We start from the raw sequence: 20,243 nt of genomic DNA, 5'->3' as shown, positions 1-20,243 counted from the left end.
GTCTATTCACCTTCTGAATTTTGGCCCTTTTCTATGTCCTAACCATGTCCTCATTCTACAAGGTTCTAATGCTATTTTGGAGTCTACAGTCTTTTAAAACCCCAAGTCTATTCTGGTGTCTTCTTCTCATTTTAGTTTGCATTCCTGGTCTGTTTGTCTAATCCGAATCTGGAGTCTTGTTCCTATTCTAGGCTCTTGTTCTGATTTTGGATCTTTTCTTTTGGATACATGCTGAAACGGTATCAATATACTTTTGTGTACGAATTGCATCCTTCTCTGGCTATGAGGAAAATATATTGTCCTGCTACCTACAGCACTTGATACAGTTATAAGGAAAGAATCAGTTTGAAACCCTTTGATGAAAGGGAAAAAAAATACCAAATCTTGCCACTATGTGACTGCCTAACTGTAATTTTATTGTGTGAATTTGAGCCTAAATACTAATCATATTAATAATCATGGTTAGGACTCTTCCTCTATTTGAAATGCATGACTTTATTGACTTTGAGAGTACTGGTCAGTATGGTACAGTAGGAAATTGAGCTTAAAGTCAGAAGCATGTGATTTTAAATGTTGCTTCATATACTTATTAACTGTGTAACTGGATAAGTTATAATTTCACTCCTCAGTTTCCTTATCTGTAAACTGGAAATAATAAATATTATTAATAATAACAATATATTTTCCCTCATAGAATTGATAAGAGGATGAAGTGAAGTCATATGTGTAAGGTACTTAGAAAGCCTTCAAATGCTAAATGAATGTTATTTTAAAGATGTGATAACAAAATTTAGTTATGTTTATTATTTCATATTTCCTAGTTCTAAATTTTAAATTATATCTCTATAATGATCTTTAAGAAAATGTGAAAATTGTTAATGGAGAGGATATAACTAGTTGCTCCTAGTTTTCTATTAATAAAGGAAAGGGGGAGAAAGCAGGAAAGTTTAAGTTGGATAGAATAAAGAACTTCCTGAACATATTGGTTGTGAGAAGTTGGACTAGTAAGTGATGCCTCTGTTTTGGAAATTAAAGAAAACAAGAATATTTGCTTTAACCAGGCAAAATATAAAATTATGATCTATCTATATGCATGTATTTGCATATGTGTTTTGTTGCTGAGTCATATTGTTGAGTCATGTCTGACTCTTCATGACCCCATTTGGGGTTTTCTTGGCAAAGATGCTGGAGTGGTTTGCTGTTTTATAGATTTCCAGCTCATTTTATAGATGAGGAAACTGAGGCAAACAGGGTTAAGTGACTTGCCCAGGGTCACACAGGTAGTAAGTATCTGGGACCAGATTTGAACCTGAGAAGATGAGTCTTCCTGACTCCAGGCCCAGCACTCTATCCACTGTGCCACCTAACTGCCCTGTGTACATGTGTGGGTACATGCAAATGTACATGTCTATGTATCCGTAAATGCAGATGTATATCTACTCTACACACACACATATAGTATCTAAATCTCTTTCCTACCCATTGTAAATATAAATAGATGAATATATATATATATATATATATATATATATATATATATATATACATACACACATATAGATAGTTTGACCTAAAAGTAAGACCTTCAGTTTTTTAAGCTTCTGGTCTTAAGGGAACTACATACAGATACTGTGTATGTATCTGACTTGTACTTTATGTATAGTGGATGGCAGATAAATGTTTAGTGAACTGAAATTTAATAGCTATTTCCTTCTCTCTTAATACCTCTTCTTTATTCATGGAAAAAAATAGTCCTATATTCCTAAAATTCTGTGTGTATATGTGTGTATACATGTATATATACATGAATGCAGGCACGTGTATGTATGTATGTGTGTATATATTATGTACACACATATATACACACACACACAAATTCATGCACATACTTCCTCTACATATATTTGTATATACTTACATATACCTCTCTCTCTGTGTCTCCCTCTCTCTGTCTCTCTCTACTTCTCTCTGTCTCTCTGTTTCTGTCTGTTTCTCCCTCCGTAGATGACTTCTAGAGAATAATGTGAGACAGACAAAAGTTAAATGATCAAAGCCATACAACCAGTAAGTTTGAGAGGTGGAATTTGAGCCCAGGTCTCCCTGTCCCAAACCCCAGTACTCTGATCTATAGCATCATGTTATCTCCTTAATAGACATTATCATAGAATAAAAAATAATACTATCATATTAATAATCTATTAATCGTATTAATAATAATTAATAATGGCTATGACTCTTCCTCTATTTGAAATGGACTTTATATAGGACTGAGCTGTGTACACTTGGCCAGAGCGGAAGGAGCATGGAGAAGCATAAGAAGGGAACAATTAATAGACATGCATCTATCTATACATTAATATATATGTGAGGGTTAACCTGTGTATCTATACACACACATACATGTATGTATTTATGTATATATGTGTATACACACACATGCATGCATTTATTTGTCTAGACCTGTGATTTCGTCGTTGCAGGAAACTTCTACTGATGAGGAAATTCCCTTTATCAAGCAGATATCTGGTGCCAGTCTGATTTGCAATTTATAGTTTTACAGCGGTGCCCGGGGCAACGGGAGGTTAGGTAACCTGCCCAGAGTTGCAAAGTCAGTACTTGTCAGAGGATGTCTTGAATTCAGTCCTTCAGTACTCTAGATCTGCTCCACCCCACTCATACACAAATCTACTAAGATTTATATTAATACTATCTTATCTATACCACTTTACAGAGCATTTTCACGTGTATGGTTGCAAATGATCCTTACAACAATTACCTTATAAAGTTTGTAGACAGATGTTATTATTTCCATTTTACAGATAAGGAAATCCAGGCTAATAAAAGTTAGGTGATTTGCTCAAAACCATATAGCAAGTTTGAATAGATACTAGGCCCCCATTCTTCTGATCTTGAGTTCACTGATCATTCCATTATGTCATAATTAGAATAGCTTTTATTTACATAGGATCATATGTTTAGAGCTGGAGAAGATCTTAGAGGTCATGGAATCCAGCATTCTCATTTTATAGATCAGGAAACTGGGACTAAGAAAAGCAAATGACTTGGTGAGGGTTATACCACTAGTAGGACAACCACTCCATCTCAAACATGAAATTTAAACCCAGATTTTCCTGGCTTCAAATTCCCCACTCTATTTTATATTACATTGTCCCACTAAGGTTTGGGAACCATATTCCTCAACACAGCCCTGTGAGGTAAATACTACAAGTATTATTTTCTTCATTTCACAGATAAGAAGATCAAGGTTCTTCAAGGTAAACAGGCAGGTGCTGGAGCCAGATCTTACCAGCTCCTACCAACTCCAAAGAGCCAATTGTTACATGGTTATACCTCAGAAATCAGCAAGTTCTAAAAATCAAGGCTTGATTTATTATTTTGTTGATTGTCTAGAATTAAAGTGATGGACAAAATGTTAATAATGGAAATTAAACTTTAAAGTGTGTCAGGTTTAATTCTTTTTTTCCCTGGAGACCAAATTGCTAAACATTTAGCTGCTCATCTGTGGTTAAAGGCCTTGCCCAGAGTCACACAGCTAATAAGTGTCTGAGGGAAGATTCTTACCCGAGTCTCCTGGCTCCATGTTGAGTCACTGTCTCCATTATGTCAGGCTCCCTCTCAAAATACTTTGCATACAGAATAGCCTAAAACCAGATATTGATCCTATTTTGACATTCTAATAACTTGTATCTTGTTAGGGTATACTCTGCTTCATTTACTTACTATTTGAGATCAATGAAAATATAATTTAAGAATAACAGTTTAAACTGTCCATATTTTCAGAACATAAATTTTGCTGTTTGAAATTCTTGTTGCAGATTTCTGAATATTCTGGCACATGACAAATTCCTCAAGTCAATCTGATATCTAGGTAACATGGACAATTTTTCAAATAAGAGTTTTCAGAAAGGACCATTTGAAACTTCTCAGGTGACATCGATGTTCCCATAAGCACCATTCCAACTCAAGAACCAAAGCAATTCAGTAGCTAGATTTAGTGAAATTTGTAGAGTTAATTCCCTGATGTGAAACTCTGCGCACAACAACAAAATGTGATCGTGGAGTTCCTTGTTGGAAGTGCTATTTACTAACTGAGTGTGAGGACATCATCCTCTCCAAAAGGCTGATTCAGATGCAGAGACAAACAAAGACCTCTTCAAGGGAGCCAAGCCCCAGAATAGCATTTTTCCTAATTTAGAAAGTGAGGGATGAATTATCAGTTTTCATGTAACAAGGACTCATTCAACTCATTCAGAAACAGAAACTTTTCAGTGTTTACAAATTATATCACTTGTTATCAAACTTTTCTACCCAACATTAGCACTCTTCTCCAAGGAGAAGGGGGCAAAAGTCTTTTGTTTTGACTATTTTTTTCAAATTTAACTAAAGTTTTTAACTTAATGCTGGGTTTGCTTGAGAAAACATAGGTAGATTTTCCTACCATTTCAGTTGAATCCAAATAGGTAGACCTAGTAATTCCATGGCACTGCATACTAAAAGATAGAAATTGTCCAGGTTTCATGCTGTGAATTGTCCTGGATTCCTTTTTCTACCCAGTCAGCAATGTTTCCTCATCTACCATGGCCTTCTTTGAACTGTGGAGGCTATAGAATGAAGGAATTTTCTGCAAAAGATCCTCCTGAAGAAGGATGACAATTAGATTGGAAAACTAAAGTGTAATATAAAAACCTAAGACCAGAGAGTCAGGATACCTGGGTATTAGCTCTAGCTCAAGCAATCAATCAACAAACATTTATTAAACTCCTCTACCATGACAGGAATTACGTTAAGTACTGAAGATGTGAAAACCCAAAAACGAGGCATTCCAAGGCATTCTCTAGTGTTACTATTTTCTCTGTGATCTTGGACAACTCAATTGACATCTCTCGGTAATGGTTTCCTCACATATAAAATTATGAGGTTGGGCTAGATAATCTCTAAAGTCCCTTTTTGAAGGTAATTTCCATCATCCTCCTATACTGTCTTCCTTATAATCCATCTATCCCTAACGTTTTCTAATTTTTCATGCATGTATTTCACAGAATCACCTTTGATAGGACATTTGGGCCTTAAGATAAGATAGAAAATCTAAGACAATTATTGAAATGGCATTTGGAAGGTGGAGTAATAGGGAATTTTCTTCTTTCTTAAAAAGACATTTAGTAATACCTTTTGCCAATAGGCCAATTCTGGAGGGAAACACTCCCTCACTCCCTGATTGAAACTTCTCATTGACAAAGAAAAACAATTAAGCAATAACAGTAACAAAATACAATAACCGCCACTGATAACGTATACAGCATTCTGCCCTAGTAGTCCACCCAATAACTCAGTTATGAGGAAGAAATATACTTCCTTATCCATTCTATTTTCTTTACCTGTTGTTCGTTGTTTTTAATTTATTCAGTTTTTGCCCCCTCCTTCCCTTAATAAGCTATTCTTCATTGTCCTAATATTTGCGTATAATATCTTTTGGTTCTGCTTATGTCACTCTGAATCAGGTTGTGAAGATGAGGTCATGAAAAAATTTGGCAACAGTAAAAAGTTTTGAACATGCTACAGTCACGAATTAATTAAAAAATCAAACGCATAATGAATCGGAGGTGTTTCTGGCAGTGTTAGCTCATGTTGCATTGGGCAACTTCACTACAGCCTTACTTCTGAACACAAAGCATGTGCACTTTGCACTGTGAATGTCCTTGGACCATATAACATCAACTAATGCTGAGGAAACATGATAAAGGGCATGGGTGGATAAAGTTAAAGAAATCCTGTACTAGATAATAATGCTCCATTATATTCCTATAGTAGAGGTTGTTTATTTCATTTTTAGCCATTTTACCATGGAAGTAGATTTTCTAGACTCTTTTATGCTCAAAGAATGAAAAAAGTTGAAGACGGTAGAATAATTTAACAATAATGTAATCAAAACTATTAAAGTCAATTCCTAACATTGTTTAAACATTGGTTCTCCTAACAACATCTTTGAATTCCCTCCCAAATATCACAATCGAGTGCTCACTCCTTTTCTCTTTGATTTCAAGAGAATAATAAAGAGAAAGAGTAGTAGATAGATTGCTAAATTTGGAGTAAAGAATTAAATTCAATGTAGTTCAGTTCAATGTAACTCAATAAGCTTTTAGCTTACATCAACTGTGTGCCATTGACTGTACTTGGCCTTAGAGATACCAAGAAAAAAATGAAAACAGGCCTTTCCCTAAAGGAATTGTATTCATAGGGATGTCATCGTCATCATCCTTGTTGTTGTTCAGTTTTGTCTGACTCTTCATGATACCATTTGGGGTTTTCTTGGCAAAGTTCCTAGAATGGTTTGCCATTTCCTTCCTTAGTTCACTTTACAGATGAAGAAACTGAGCCAAATAGGGTTAAATACCTTGCCCAGGGTCACACAGCTAGTATCTGAGGCCAGATCTGGCACCATGAAGATGAGTCTTCCTGAATCCAGGCTCAAAATCTCTTTCCACTGTATCACCCTAGCTACTCCACATTGACTATATGTTCAACTTTGAAAACCCTAGGGACATAAATAACCTACCTACATGGAGTCTATTCTTTCTTATGGAGAAACTCTTCTGACCTAGACTTATGGTGGTAGTCAGAGGTAGTCAGGAACAGTGTCTTATTGTGTATATGAGGAATTACATCCTTTTTAACCTTATTCTGAGTGAAGTTGTTTTTGTTGCCTTTTTTTTTTTTTGATCTGTGTGCATCTCCTTGCATTCCAGTACTGAAATTGATTCATTAAACAAGTTTGACTTAAGCCCAGTCCAGAGTAGATACTTACTGGCTATGTGACCACTGAGATTTCTGTCAGTCTCATTTTCATCATCATCATCATCATTACCATCATCATCATCTTCTCTTCCTCTTCCTACTCCCTTCTTTCCTTCCTTCCTTCCTTCCTTCCTTCCTTCCTTCCTTCCTTCCTTCCTTCCTTCCTTCCTTCCTTCCTTCTTTGGTGCACACCTTTGCACTGAAGTCAACAAATGTCAAGGCACATGTTGACTTCATTTAGATAACATTGTCCAGTTTTTTATAGGCTTCCTTCACCACTTATTCTCCATGACAGATTCTGGCGTATAAGCTGTTGTGACATTCGTGGTGACTTTTGGAGTATGGTTATCTTGAGCACTCAAAGTGAGATGATCCATGAAATGACATTTCTTGTTGCTTTGAGGTACATGATTAAGCCAACTCCTTTCTTTGTCCTCCCAAGAAGTATATGTGAGCCACCCTTTAATTCAGCTAAAAATTTCTTATGTATATCTATCTATCTATACATATATATATACATACATATACATATATACTTATTCACAATATTTATATAGATTTAGATTTACATAGTTCTTCTGACGCTAACTTGGGAGTTGTTAGACAAGCATCTCACATTTAGAGTATCTACAAGACAGGTTTATACAAAGTCTAAAAATTGTGTCATGCTCTGCTCCTTTTCTTTCTACTTTTCACTTTTGCCAGAGAAGCAGAAGAAAGTACATAGATTCATGAGTCATTTAGTTTTTTTTTTCTTTAATCCTGATAGCACCTATAGTGTATTCTTAATACTTCACTGGGATAGCTTTTGAGATGCCATTTACCTCCAAGCCAAAATGAGACCTTAGAGATTTTATATCTATCCTTGTTGAAGATGAATGATTACATTGGTCCATTACTCCATACTATCTCTTTTTAAGAAACAAATAACCTAATATAGTCTCAATTTGCTTTGCTAATCATTTCATCTTTCAGAAAAATAGGAGAAATGACAATGGGGACGCTTAGCTAGACCTGATTCTGACTAATAAGAAGAAACTGGTGGATGAAGTGAAATTGCCAAGAACTCTAGGAGACAGTGGTATCCTAGTTCCTATCCCTGGCAAGGAGGGAGATGCCAGTCACTGTCTAATGCATGTGCCCTACAGAATAGGAATTTCAAAGAGTTTACAGATAAGATAGGTAGATTCCCATAGTCTACAATTCTAAAAGGAAAGTCAGCTCAGGAGGTATGAGGAAGGTCTCAAGAATGATATTGTGAGTCAAAGGTAGTGTCCCAAGATGGTTCTTGTTAAGTATAACATTTGCCAGAAGGGCACATACAAGACCTTGAAATAGAGACACTGAAACTAATGACTGTGAAAGAATTATGAAACCTCTGGGGAATCACCAGGCCATTCTTCTCTTGAAGGCTTTAGTCATTACTCATTTTGTTTAATGTGAGCAAACAATGCTAGTGATTCATTCTTCAATTACTTGGTCACTTAAATTAAAATTAGCCATCTGAAGGGCTTATGCTGTGGTGTGGATGATAAGGTTTGTTCTGTAGTATTATGCTGGGATCTTTCTTTCTTCTGTAGGAAACAATATGGTATCAAGTAGTCCTGGATTTCTGGTGTGTGTGTGTGTGTGTGTGTGTGTGTGTGTGTGTGTGTGTGTGTGTGTGTGTGTGTGTGTGACAGAGAGAAAGAGAGAGAGACAGAGAGAGAGACAGAGACAGAGACAGAGAAATTTGGAACAAGAATACCGAAATATTGTTAAATAATGAATTGGATGAGGTCCTAACTGAATCAGGTCTGGGCGATGGCTCTGAAGATCATGAAGCCTATGGGTCTGGACCTGTTGAGTCCTTGAAAATCAACAGTGCTAGGGTGCTTAGCCCGGGTGTAGCCCCAACTGAAAGCCTCTTTAGGACAGAGAAAAGGAAAATATTATGTTTTGAGTTGCCTGGGAAATGAGCACACTGTAAGATGCCCAGGCATGCCCTTGTGGCTAGGAGGGGTCTTCAAGCTTCATACCTTGCCTACCTTTCTCCCACAGGTGCCTCATTCAGGGTTGTCAGACATTTCTGGGCGGCTCTTCGAAAGCTGATAAATGCTTCTTTTGCTTTTTGCTTAATTGGGATAGGGTGTGATCTGTACTAGACTCAAATCCCAAAAGAAGGGATTCTGGTATTGGTCTATCTGCTGACTGGAAATATTTTTATTCATTCATTACACCTCCAAACTTCAGTTTTATTTTTGTTTTTTGGTCATTCATAAAGCCGCTTAGTGTAGGGCAAAGAGTGCTTGATCTAGAGTTAGGAGGGATCTGGGACCAAGTATTCACTTTAAATATAGATACTTAATAGCTGTGTGCCCATAAGGAAGTCACTTCTCTGATCTGGAAAAGAGAAATAATCATACTCATATATAATAGTATATACTATATATTATGTACATTATATATAATAGTCATATCCAAATCATACTTCAAAAAATTGCTGTATCGTATGAGATCCTGTTGTAACGCCTTTGTTAAACCTATTGTTGTCATCTTATCCCTAAGAAAGTTAGTAGGAACATATAATATGCTACTTAAATGAATTATTTTTAATAGTTGAAGTTTTAGGCTTTAATCTTAAAATGTTTACATGAATAGATTGGGGGAATTTTAATCAATTCATAATCCCATTACACTGTGAGCTCTTGGATAACAGGGATGAAGTTTTTGTCTGTTTGTCTTTGTACTCTTAGCTCTTAGTGCAGTGCCTGACCCATAGTTGTTGCTTAATAAATGCTTGTTGATGTGACTTAAACAAGTGTTTCTTGAACAGCTGTCATGTTTGGAGGCAGTAAAGAAGCACTGGTTGTAGAATCAGAGGACCTAGTTTCAAATCTCACCTTTGGCATTTCCTACCTCAGTGATCTGGGCAAGTTACTCCCTAAGCATCAGTTTGTTCAACTGTAAAATGAAGAGGTTGACTAGATGGTCTTTGAGGTCATTTCTAGCTCCAGACTTATGATCCAATCTTTATCATAGCACTGTGACTGACAACAGAGGAAAACCAAGCTAGATGGACCCTGCCTACATTATGTCTGATTATTCAGTGAATCTGAGCCTCTGAATTAAATTGTTAACTAACGATGAATTAAACAATCTTAGCGAAAGGACATTATTTAAATTTCTAGAGAAGAAGACCGCTTAGCAAATCAAGTCATCACAGGGAGACACCAACTTGGGGATATAGACCAGTTTCCAGTGAAACACGAAAGGAGTCATTTGTAAGCATTCAACTCTTTCTCTTACAAATGAGTTTTCCCTGCAGAAGCCCTAAGAATTTTAAGGAAACCCAAAATATGTTGGGAGATACAATTGCTCCTCTATCTACAGTACTCTGTGACTGTAGGAAGATGATATAACAAGGTAAACTTGCTATTGGCCTTTGTGTGGGAGTTTTATGTGTCTTTGAGGGTGGCACATGTTTGAGATAGTTTAAAATCCTTGGGTTTATTAGTTTCTAAGTAGAGAAACAGGTCTTGCTTCTGTTTCAAGCTCAATTGGCCCTAGCTCTTCTTTAAGCCATCCCTGAGTTCACACAGGAGGACTCTGCAGTCTCAGAGAGAGTCAGACTTAGCACTGGAGGGGTAAAATACCTGGCTTGAATTCCTTTGAATCAATGAAGATGCCTGTCAGATTAAATCAGAGTTTTCTGGATCGTTGCTCAGAGGAGCAGGTGATCCCCTGCGGTGAAGGGCCTGCGTCAGTCCCACAGGGCAATGCCAGAGAAACCAACTCACTAACTTTGAAAGGTGTCAGTGGGTTTTATTTTTGAAGAAGTCAGTTTTTCAACGAATATGTAGACCCTGAGGTAAAAGAATTCCTGAAAACATTTTCAACACCAGAGTGGAAAGTCAGGAGGAAAAGGAGGAAGAGAATGAGAGGAAAAGAGAAGGACAGTAGAAGAGGGAGGCAGTTAAGAGGGGAGGAGAGGGAGGAGAGTAATTGTTGCAAAATAACTCTTTCATTTCCTTGAAATTAAATAAGTGCTCTATCTAAATGCTACCTCTGGCACTTAGTAAGTGGTAAGTCATTTGACCACCTTTGGCCTCAGTTTCTTTCTCTGTAAAAAGGAGAGTGTTGGATTAGGTGGTTTCTGAAGTTCCTTCAAGCTCAAGCTCTATGATTTTATGAAAAATAATCCAATGTCAGGTACACTAAAAACTATTTCTACTCCAGTATGCAGTGAGTGGAGGTCTCTGTAGTGGTCAGAGCTATACCACTGTCTTTCCCAAATGCCTATAAATGTTTTCTCCCCTGTCCTCTAAGCCCTGATTTTGTAGCCTGCAGATTGGAGGACACAGAGGAAAGGTGGGACAACTGAGCTCTCCTTATGAGGTGAAGAGTGAAAGGACAGAATTGTCTCCAAATGATTGGAGAAGTTAGTGTCAAACCTTGAGATCATTGAAGAGAGTATGGTTATTATGTACATTCCCAACACTTCCATGAGGAGGGAGAGGGCAATAGATGGGTAGCCTCACTTTAAAAGGTATTAGAGAGGAATTAGAGAGGTGGTTTGGTATAGGAGAAAGAGAACTGGACCTGAGTTCAAATCTCTTCTCTGATGCTTACTACTTGTATGACCTCGGGTAATAAGCTAAGCCTCCCTGGGCCTCAGTTCCTTTATTTGTAAAAGGAGGATGATGAACTTGATGACTTTGGAGGATCCATTCATTATTTCATCCAAAGTGTCCCTGCCCATTAGGATGGTAGCTTCTTGAGGGCAGAAATCACATTTGTTTCTGTATTAGCAACCATACTAGCACATAGGGTGGGCTGAAGCACAGGTTGTTTAATCTATTTTTCTAAAGGAAAGACATCTTCAAAGGGGTCAACAATCTTACGTTAATTAAATAATGCAGACAGATAAGTAGAAAGAAGTGAGTATCTAAGAAAGAATCAGATAGACAGGGCTCCAACTGTCTACACAGAGTAAGATACCTAAACACTAGACCAAGGAACACCAACACCTGGGTTCAAAAAGCCAGGGGGCTCCTTAACAACAGTTACCCAGAGTCTTGTCTGGCCAAATCACAAAGAAACATTCTTTCCATGAGTAAAATATCAGCCTCCCAGTATACGTATATATAGTTTTCAACTAGGCTCAGAACCAGAAGACATCACAACTCCCGTGGCTCAGTGCCTAATTGACTCAGGACCAACAGGTGTGAAAGCCTTCCTGCAAGCAAGTCTCCCTGTATGCAAATTCCTCTCCCAAGACAATATGGGCTCTATGTGACTCAGGATGTGTCATATCTGTGAACTGAGCTGGGGTTCAAAGCAGCAAGACATTTGTGATTGAAATACCTGTGTACTTTTAGGCCTGGGAACACAGCTCCTGCTCTAAGGGAAAAAGGAACATATGTGGTCACATAGGCCTATTAATGGACAGGGAAGATCTTATATTCTATTAACCCTACAGTTTCTTTTTGTATTCCCAATAATTAGCTCAATGCATAGTGCATAAGAATTGCTTAATAGATGCTTGTTGATTGGTTAGTAGATTGATGAGAGGTCAATACCAAGGGGAACTTTGAAATTCTTTTCTAGGACAAACAATCCCTCCCTGTGTAACAGGTTTCAATCATCTCTGACAAAGCCCTTCCCCACCCACAAGTATCTTTTTTATCCCAAAGCACAAGTCCTTCAGGGCTGACATATCCCCATGGGACCAGAACATGAGTGCTCAGCACCATAGAAGATGCCCCAGATAAATTAGGATCTAGGGCTCTCCTAACCATTCTGTTATCTTTGAGAAAAAATGGGAACAGTGGTGGCAATGGGTTTCAAATAAAGAGTAGTCATCTCGGGTCTTCTGGGATTCCCTTTTTCTGAGTTACCAAAGTCAAGATTCTTCACAACCAATATCTACAAGAAAGGTTTGAGTTTGCCCTAAATTCAGATATTCAACTAGCAAGTTCCAGTCATTAGGCTCATTTATCTGTCAAATCTTTTATAATCCAGGAATGGGACCCTTTAAGAAAGCTAATCTTTCTGACAGATTTCTCCATAGTACCAATTCCAAGAGAATCATTATCCAAGGAGCTAGAACAAACATGCAGAGCTCCATTAAAATCACCAAATTTCAAAGACACAGAGAAATTAATATGTAAGTTATATTCTAACTTGTTTCTGTAAGGATGCACACCTTTCATTCTTATTATAGGAAGAGTGGACCAGAGCTGGGTTCCTGTTAACCGGAGTAGTTCATTTCTCCTTCATCCACATGGATTTGTGGAAGTTATCAGAAAAGTTATTTAGTCTTTAGCTAAAGGTTATGCAAACTTCTTGAGGCTGTAGATTTCAATTTGAAAATTCCACAAGCATTAGTTCTTTCATGAACTTCTGGCTCCAGCCAAAAACTGGAAGTACAAAATACAGTGACCTAAACATTTTGATTTTAGGTTCAGTTCTAAAACTGGAAAGGTATCCGCCCATTATTAATTAAAATAATGCCTCCTAAGATTTGCTGCAAAATATGTTGCTACGCATGATCTAAATAAAAAAAAAACTTTCAAACAAAATTTTCCTTTAATGGAACCTTTTGTAGAAAAATTCAGACATACAAACAGATAAACCAGGAGATCATTATGCTCACTACAAAATAGTTCTTGACTAGAACTTAATAGATACTTGTTGAGCTTAATTTAATTTATACCTGATGGTTATTTTAAATAATAACTTCCATTTACACAGTTGAAATATGATTCAAAAATGTGATTTACTTTGAACTTTGCAGGAACCCCAGTTCTGTGGGCACTCTTTAAAAAAAAACAAACCAAATTCAATCAATTAGACTAAACACAGTCACCATGGGTGTCCCAGGGCAGGGATCAGTAATATTTTAATGTTATCTCAAATTTTCAAACACTGATGTTAGGGGTATAAATATGGTAACTTTCATGAATAGACTAGTTAGGGACAAGTGGGAGAAGATGGGGAAATGTATGATTCTGAATTTGGGGGAGCTAGCGGCCTATGGGAATATTCTAACTCTTCAGAGGTGTAGGAACCTAGAAGAACAATAGTTAAAGGAAATGGTGGAAAGTGGCCAGAGGTCCAGTGAGAAGGAAACCATGTGCCATCTTAGATACACATGTCATTGGTGGCTAACGCTGTATTAGATGTTCTAGTTGTTTTAGAACTGAGACTCATGCTACTAGCTGATAGTGAAATAAATAACAACCTTCCACAAATACATACATATATGTGTGTATGTATAGCTATGTGCATATATATTCAATATAGTACACATTTATTACGTTTCTACTAGGTGTCAGGCACCGTTAAGTATGGAAATACAAATAAGTAAAAGAAAGGCAGTCTCTACCATCATGGAGCTTATGATCTAATGGTGGGAGACAATGGACAAAAGGAAATTGAAAAGGAAGAAGAATAAGAGTGTTCCAAGTTGGGAGGGAAGGTGATGGTGGGATCTAAAACAAGCAGTGCAGTTGGTGGAAAGTGAAGAGCTGGCTAAGCTTCTGGGCTCTCTTTAAAGGTAGGATTTAGGAGGAGTTTTTTGTTCTGTCCTCCAGAGGGACAAAGGCAACTGAAGGTACTGATGAGATGTGAGTGCTCAAGTTGAAGCAGTTTGCATGATAATGAGTTTCCTGGAGATGAACATATCTTTGTGGGATGACAAGGAGGGGAGAACAAGGTATTTGACAATGATAGAGTGGAAACTAAGCAAATATGTGTGTGTGTGTTCACACACACACATTCAGACACATACATACAAACATATATGTATGTGTGTATATGTATATTTATGAATGTATATCTATCCATCATCTAGATATACACATATATATTGTCTGGGGCAACTAGGTGATGTAGGCTTGGAATGAGGAAGTCTCATCTCCTTAGTTCAAATCTGGCCAGAGGTGCGTGATCCTGGACAAGTCACTTGATTCTGTTTGCCTCAGTTTCTCATCTGTAAAATGAGGTGAAGAAGGAAATGGCAAACCACTACAGTCTTTGCCAAGAAAACCCCAAATGATGTCATAAAGAGTCAGATACAAGTGAAAAATGATGGAGCAGCAAATACACACATACACACACACTTTCATAATGTTTCTGCATGTTTGGGAATTACTGTTGGATGTGTATACGTACATATATATATATATGTACGTATATATATATATATATATATATATATACACATACCTAATGACATGACTTGCACTTAACTTTGTTTTGAGTGAGGGAGGGCTGTGCAGGTCACCAGCCTCACTCTCCTCCAGAGCCACCTGAATCCAGTGACCAGATATTCATCAGGATGACTGGAGATGACCCAGGATGAGGCAATTGGGGTTAAGTGACTTGCCCAAGGTCACACAGCTAGTGAGTGTCAAGTAGCACACACATATCTATGCATATATATGATTATACATATACACACATATGTATATACACATCCAACAGTGGTTTCCAAACACTTGTTAAAAAAGCTTATGTTCAGGTGGCTTCACAGTGATTTGAAATGACCTAATATAGCTCCTTGATTTGAAATTCAGGTGATTTGAAATGACGTCCTTACACAGGAGACAGTAAATATTTGTTCCAAGGATCAAATATTTAGAATGGATCTTAAGAGGTCTTGTCCAACCTCCTCATTTTAAAGATATCGTAGTTGCTGGGAGAATCAGGACAAGCCTAACATGGACGACAAACCATGAGCTAAGCTCCTCTGGAGGAAGAGGAGGACTCAAGTAGTGGAGAGGAGGGAGAGCATTCCAAGGATAAGGGACAAACTGGGCAAAAGCACAAAGACCAGTGAATGTCAGGGATGAGGAACAGCAAATAAGCCAGTTTAGGTGGAAAAAAGCATGTAAGAAGAGGAGTAATATACAATAAGTCTGGTGATGTATGGAGAATCAGATTGTGAAGGGCTTTGGAGACAGGAGAAGCTTATATTTTATCCTACAGGCAATGGGGATCTGCTAGAGCAGGGAGTGAAATGCTCATATCTAGGCTTTGAATATCTCTTGCAGAGACTGGGTTGAAGAGTGGAGACTTACAGACAGTGGGATGAATCAGCAAATATTGGAAGAATGCAGGTATAAGACACAGTCCTTTTGCCCAAAGGGCTTACAGTCTAATTGAGAAGGCAAGGTATAATGACCGTATATGGAATTAAATCATGAGTGTCACATAATGATATATCAAGTAAATAAAATACAATATTATGCGACAGTTGACAAGAGTGCATGAGGAGTATAGACTTCAAGAATGTCATGAGTAACATCTAGTGGAATTTATGGGTAATACCTGAATCCTCTTTCCCTCTGTATTCCCCCAAATATAATACCTCAAGCTGAAATCCAACTGGGACCTTAGAGGCACTTCTATTATTATAGGCAGAGTTGTGACTCTGCCTTTCCTCTCTCCTCCCTCATGAACTTCGGTCAGAAAACAATCAAAAGGCTTGCCCCTTGAAATTTTCTACTGTACAGGGTTTGAGAAAACATTATTTTAAAAGTCAATTTCCACAGGCCTACTAGCATGCATCTCTCACTTGCACATACTGCAGCAAAGGCCAAAATAAACTGCATTCTAAAAGGAGAAAGATGGCTTGCCTCCACTTAAGTACAGAGGAATCGAGAATGACACCAAAGCAGCCATCTGGTGAAATCTTGGGATTCCTGGCATATTTGTCTGATGAGTCATTTTAAAGAATTTTTGAAGTGTTCTGGGCTCTTTTCATTTTTACATTTTGTGGTTTTTCCTCCTTAGAAAAACTTCCTGGATCTTTCTTCCTCTCAAGCCATTGTTAACATTCAGAGATGATGTCTGGTGGGCAGTGAATAGGTCACTTTGTTTTCTTTCTCTGGCTAAGAACATGAGACAAATATATACATATGCCTGTGTGTGTGTTTGTGTGTGTGTGTGTGTGTGTGTGAGTGAGTGTATACATACACATATACATATATTCTTCTCTGTCCCAGGGAGACTGACAATTTCATCGGCTACTTCATACTTTCAATGCAAACCCGAACTTTAAATCTTTTTAGTAGTAGACTACTATAAATGTGTTCTGTAGAGAATTTGGTATAACAACTGTGAAAAAAATTATCTCCAGCCAATAGTTTTCTTTAAGAAACCATTATTCTATAAAATATATTCATTAACAATGATTTTTGGAAAAAAAATGAATTTTTACTGGATTAAAAATGCTAGCTTCTTGAACTACTACTGGAGCCTAAGTAGCTCAGATATTGGGATTGATTATTATGAGGATAAGCAAAGAAAAATAAATTGACACTTACAAATAGACTACTTGGTAATCTTTATTCAGTCAACCTACATGTACATCTGTTTTTCAGCTATGATTTCAGCAACATACACCATAACATGAAAATACACTGACCTCAGTGAAACATACCAAAATATTCTCCATAAATGCAAGATTGGTTTGTTTGCTTGTTTGGATTTTGTGGCACGGTACATTGAGGAAAAGTATAAATTAGGGTATACCAGAAAAATTTTAAATAATAATAACTCCCAAGAGATATATACGTGATATTTAAACAAATAATCCAGAAAAGCCAAGAACAGAATAAGTAACCCTGTGGAAAAAGAGAATGAGAAATTTGAAATGGGTATAATAGCTGAAATGCTTTTAAGTGACTAGGAGGATAAAGGAAATGATATTCAATATAACTGTCCAGAAAGCATTTAAGTCTATCAAATAAAATGGCAAGCTGTTTTGTCATTTTTTTCAATTGAGAACCCTCAAGGTATTTCGATTCCCTAAAGAACTATCCCTAGATCAGGAAATAGAACCTGCCAAACCTAGAACATGGTGTGGAAGATTAGTCATTAGTTAAGATATTCGTATCCTAAACCCCCTTTTACTTCTCCCACGCCATTCTCTAAGATTTTGACAATTATGGATAAATGGTGTCTAGGAAAGATTGAAGGGGAAAAATAGGCTACAATTCACTGGCACATAGCAGTTGTTTAATAATGTTTGTTAACTACGACCTTCCAGGCTTGGACTTGGAATGCTTGAAATGAATGTGACATATCACAAAAAATGACCCCCGGGCAAGTTACTTAACTTCCTAAATTTTATTTTCCTCATCCAAAAATAAGAATAGTAATAATACTTACCTCATAGCTAGGATGAGGATCAAACAAGAATCTCTTTATAAAATGCTTTGCAACTTTAAGGCCCTAAATAAATATTTGTCATCACTACTAATAATAAGCTATGCTTCATAAACTTCCATATGAGACCACAACTGAAACAACTAGCCATAACTAATGCTTGCCCTACTTTAGAGAAATAAGGCCATTGTTAATAAAAGTCAAATGAAATATGTTTTGTTTTTTTAGATATTTCCCATTAATTTTAAGGTTAAGTTTCATTGAAGTGAATGTAGCAGAGCAAACAGCTTCTAGGTCTCAGAAGGGAATTGTTGGCCTAATACACAGCTGTTGTGATTTGGGACTGCAAGAAGACAGATGATACAAGGCTTAAGGCCAGAGGTGGAAAATTTCCACTGATTGAAAATAATATGAAAACTGAAGCTACAGAGTGGTAACGAATGGGCCCTAATATGACACTGATGAGGGAAAAAGACTGACAAGGAAAATATCCTAAATCATACATCTAGTGTATAACAAAGTACATCAAAAATGGGACCCAAATTAGGACAGAGTGTGAGGTAGCTAAAACATATAGGCATACATGTTGGCACACATACGGTAATTTTTAATTGCCCTTCTTTATTACCAAGAGCATACCCAAGAGAACTTTTGGGTCAAGTGTTGGAAAGCATCCCAAAGTGAAATCAGAAATATAAATCATACTTAGTGTTTCTCTGACTTCTACACAAGGAGCCATGACAATGTCAGCCCACTGACATTCCCATTGTGCTCTTTAAGTGCTTAGAGAAGTATGATATCTGGAATAAAATGTGTGTTACCATAGCACAAAGCAGGAGGAAAAATGTCTTCTTTTTGCCCCTGATCCCAGGTCCTTGTTGAGACCAGCTCCATAGGAATCTCTCTACAATGTCATAGGAATCTATGATACGAAACTATCCAAATGCCAGCATATGCACATATAACACACATGCCTATACACATGTGTGCACAATGTATATGCAGTGTATATTCATGTGTACATATTCACACACATTCAAAGGTGAGTCTTTCATTCCTGGCATACTTTCATTTCTAGCCTTAGCAGGTCCTTACTGAGAGTAAATTCTCTAAGACTAAATCTTTACCAAAGGAAGTCTTTCCTACCAATTCTAATTTGGCTAGACTTGAAAATTGTCAGCTAGCTTATAAGTTAGAATGAAACACTACTTGCAAGAAGGGCTATTGGCTTTTTGCAGAGTAATAACACAATTCTTTAACTGCTCATTCATTAAAAAAAAATAGCTATTTAGCACCTACTAAGAGCTAGGCATCGTGCCTTGCTGCCAAGAAATCTTTGTTTTCTGCTGTTATGACCTTGCAAATACAAGTGCAAACCTACTAGAGAAAAGAAAAATGTGCTGGCAAGCTCTCTTATGGCTACAAGGAGAAAAATGTAATATGAATGTTTGGAAGGATGAAAGAATCCAGATGTTTGGCATTGCTGAACCAAAATATCTGGGTGGCTGACTTTCCATTCATATGTTTTGGTAGTGTAGACATAGCATATAATGGTCACAGGTTGCAGAAGGCCTGGATAGAAATATATGGTATCTTAATTAGGGGGTAGGGGCTGGAAGTAGAACATGCATATAGGGAACTTCTGATGACAAAATTATTTCTACCCAATGCAAGTCATATGCTTCTCTGAAACTTACAAGCTTAGGGGATTGCTTCGGTCTTTGAGGAATCAAGTGACTTGCCCTAGTCAAACAACCAGTAATTATCAGAGGGACAACCGGAACTCTTTACTTTTCATGAAACATCCCAAACAAGACTAATCCTAGGCAATATAATGAAATAGGCAAAATATGCCTTGGATCCCTCTTACCTCCTGGATCTGTCAGTTGATCTCTTTTAAAAACTGTCCTTTCTGCTCTTCCTGATATCCAGAATTCCCATTTCTCTTTCCTCCTGACCCTAATCAGAAGCTGATTTGAATCCTTCTGCATGCTAAGGGGTAAGTTATAGATTCACAAAATTTTAGAACTAAACAGGACCTCAGAAATCATCTCATCCTACCACTCTTTTGACAGCTTAGGAAACTGAGGCCTATAGAGGTCACAAAATCATGGACTCTCAGAGTAAGAAAGGAATTAAGAGGCTCTCTATCCAACATGTATCTGAAGAGGAATCATCTCTACAATAATGAGTGCTCATCCAGCTTCCTCAGTAATGTGGAGAGGATTCAAGGAGGAGAGGGACTCCTTAATTAATGAGGTGATACATTCCGT

General features: G+C 37.3%; 1 long non-coding RNA gene across 1 annotated transcript in view; it reads right to left on the bottom strand.

Annotated features, from left to right (window-relative positions):
* The window catches only part of LOC140500844 (uncharacterized), a 65,325-nt gene that overhangs the window by 41,879 nt on the left and 3,203 nt on the right, over positions 1 to 20,243 (bottom strand). The gene's annotated exons all lie outside the window — the stretch shown is intronic.

This window comes from Notamacropus eugenii, chromosome 4 (genome assembly GCF_028372415.1).
Source record: "Notamacropus eugenii isolate mMacEug1 chromosome 4, mMacEug1.pri_v2, whole genome shotgun sequence".
Taxonomy (NCBI): Eukaryota; Metazoa; Chordata; class Mammalia; order Diprotodontia; family Macropodidae; genus Notamacropus; species Notamacropus eugenii.
Note: the sequence above shows the minus strand (reverse complement) of the source record. Positions and strands in the feature narration are given on the sequence as shown.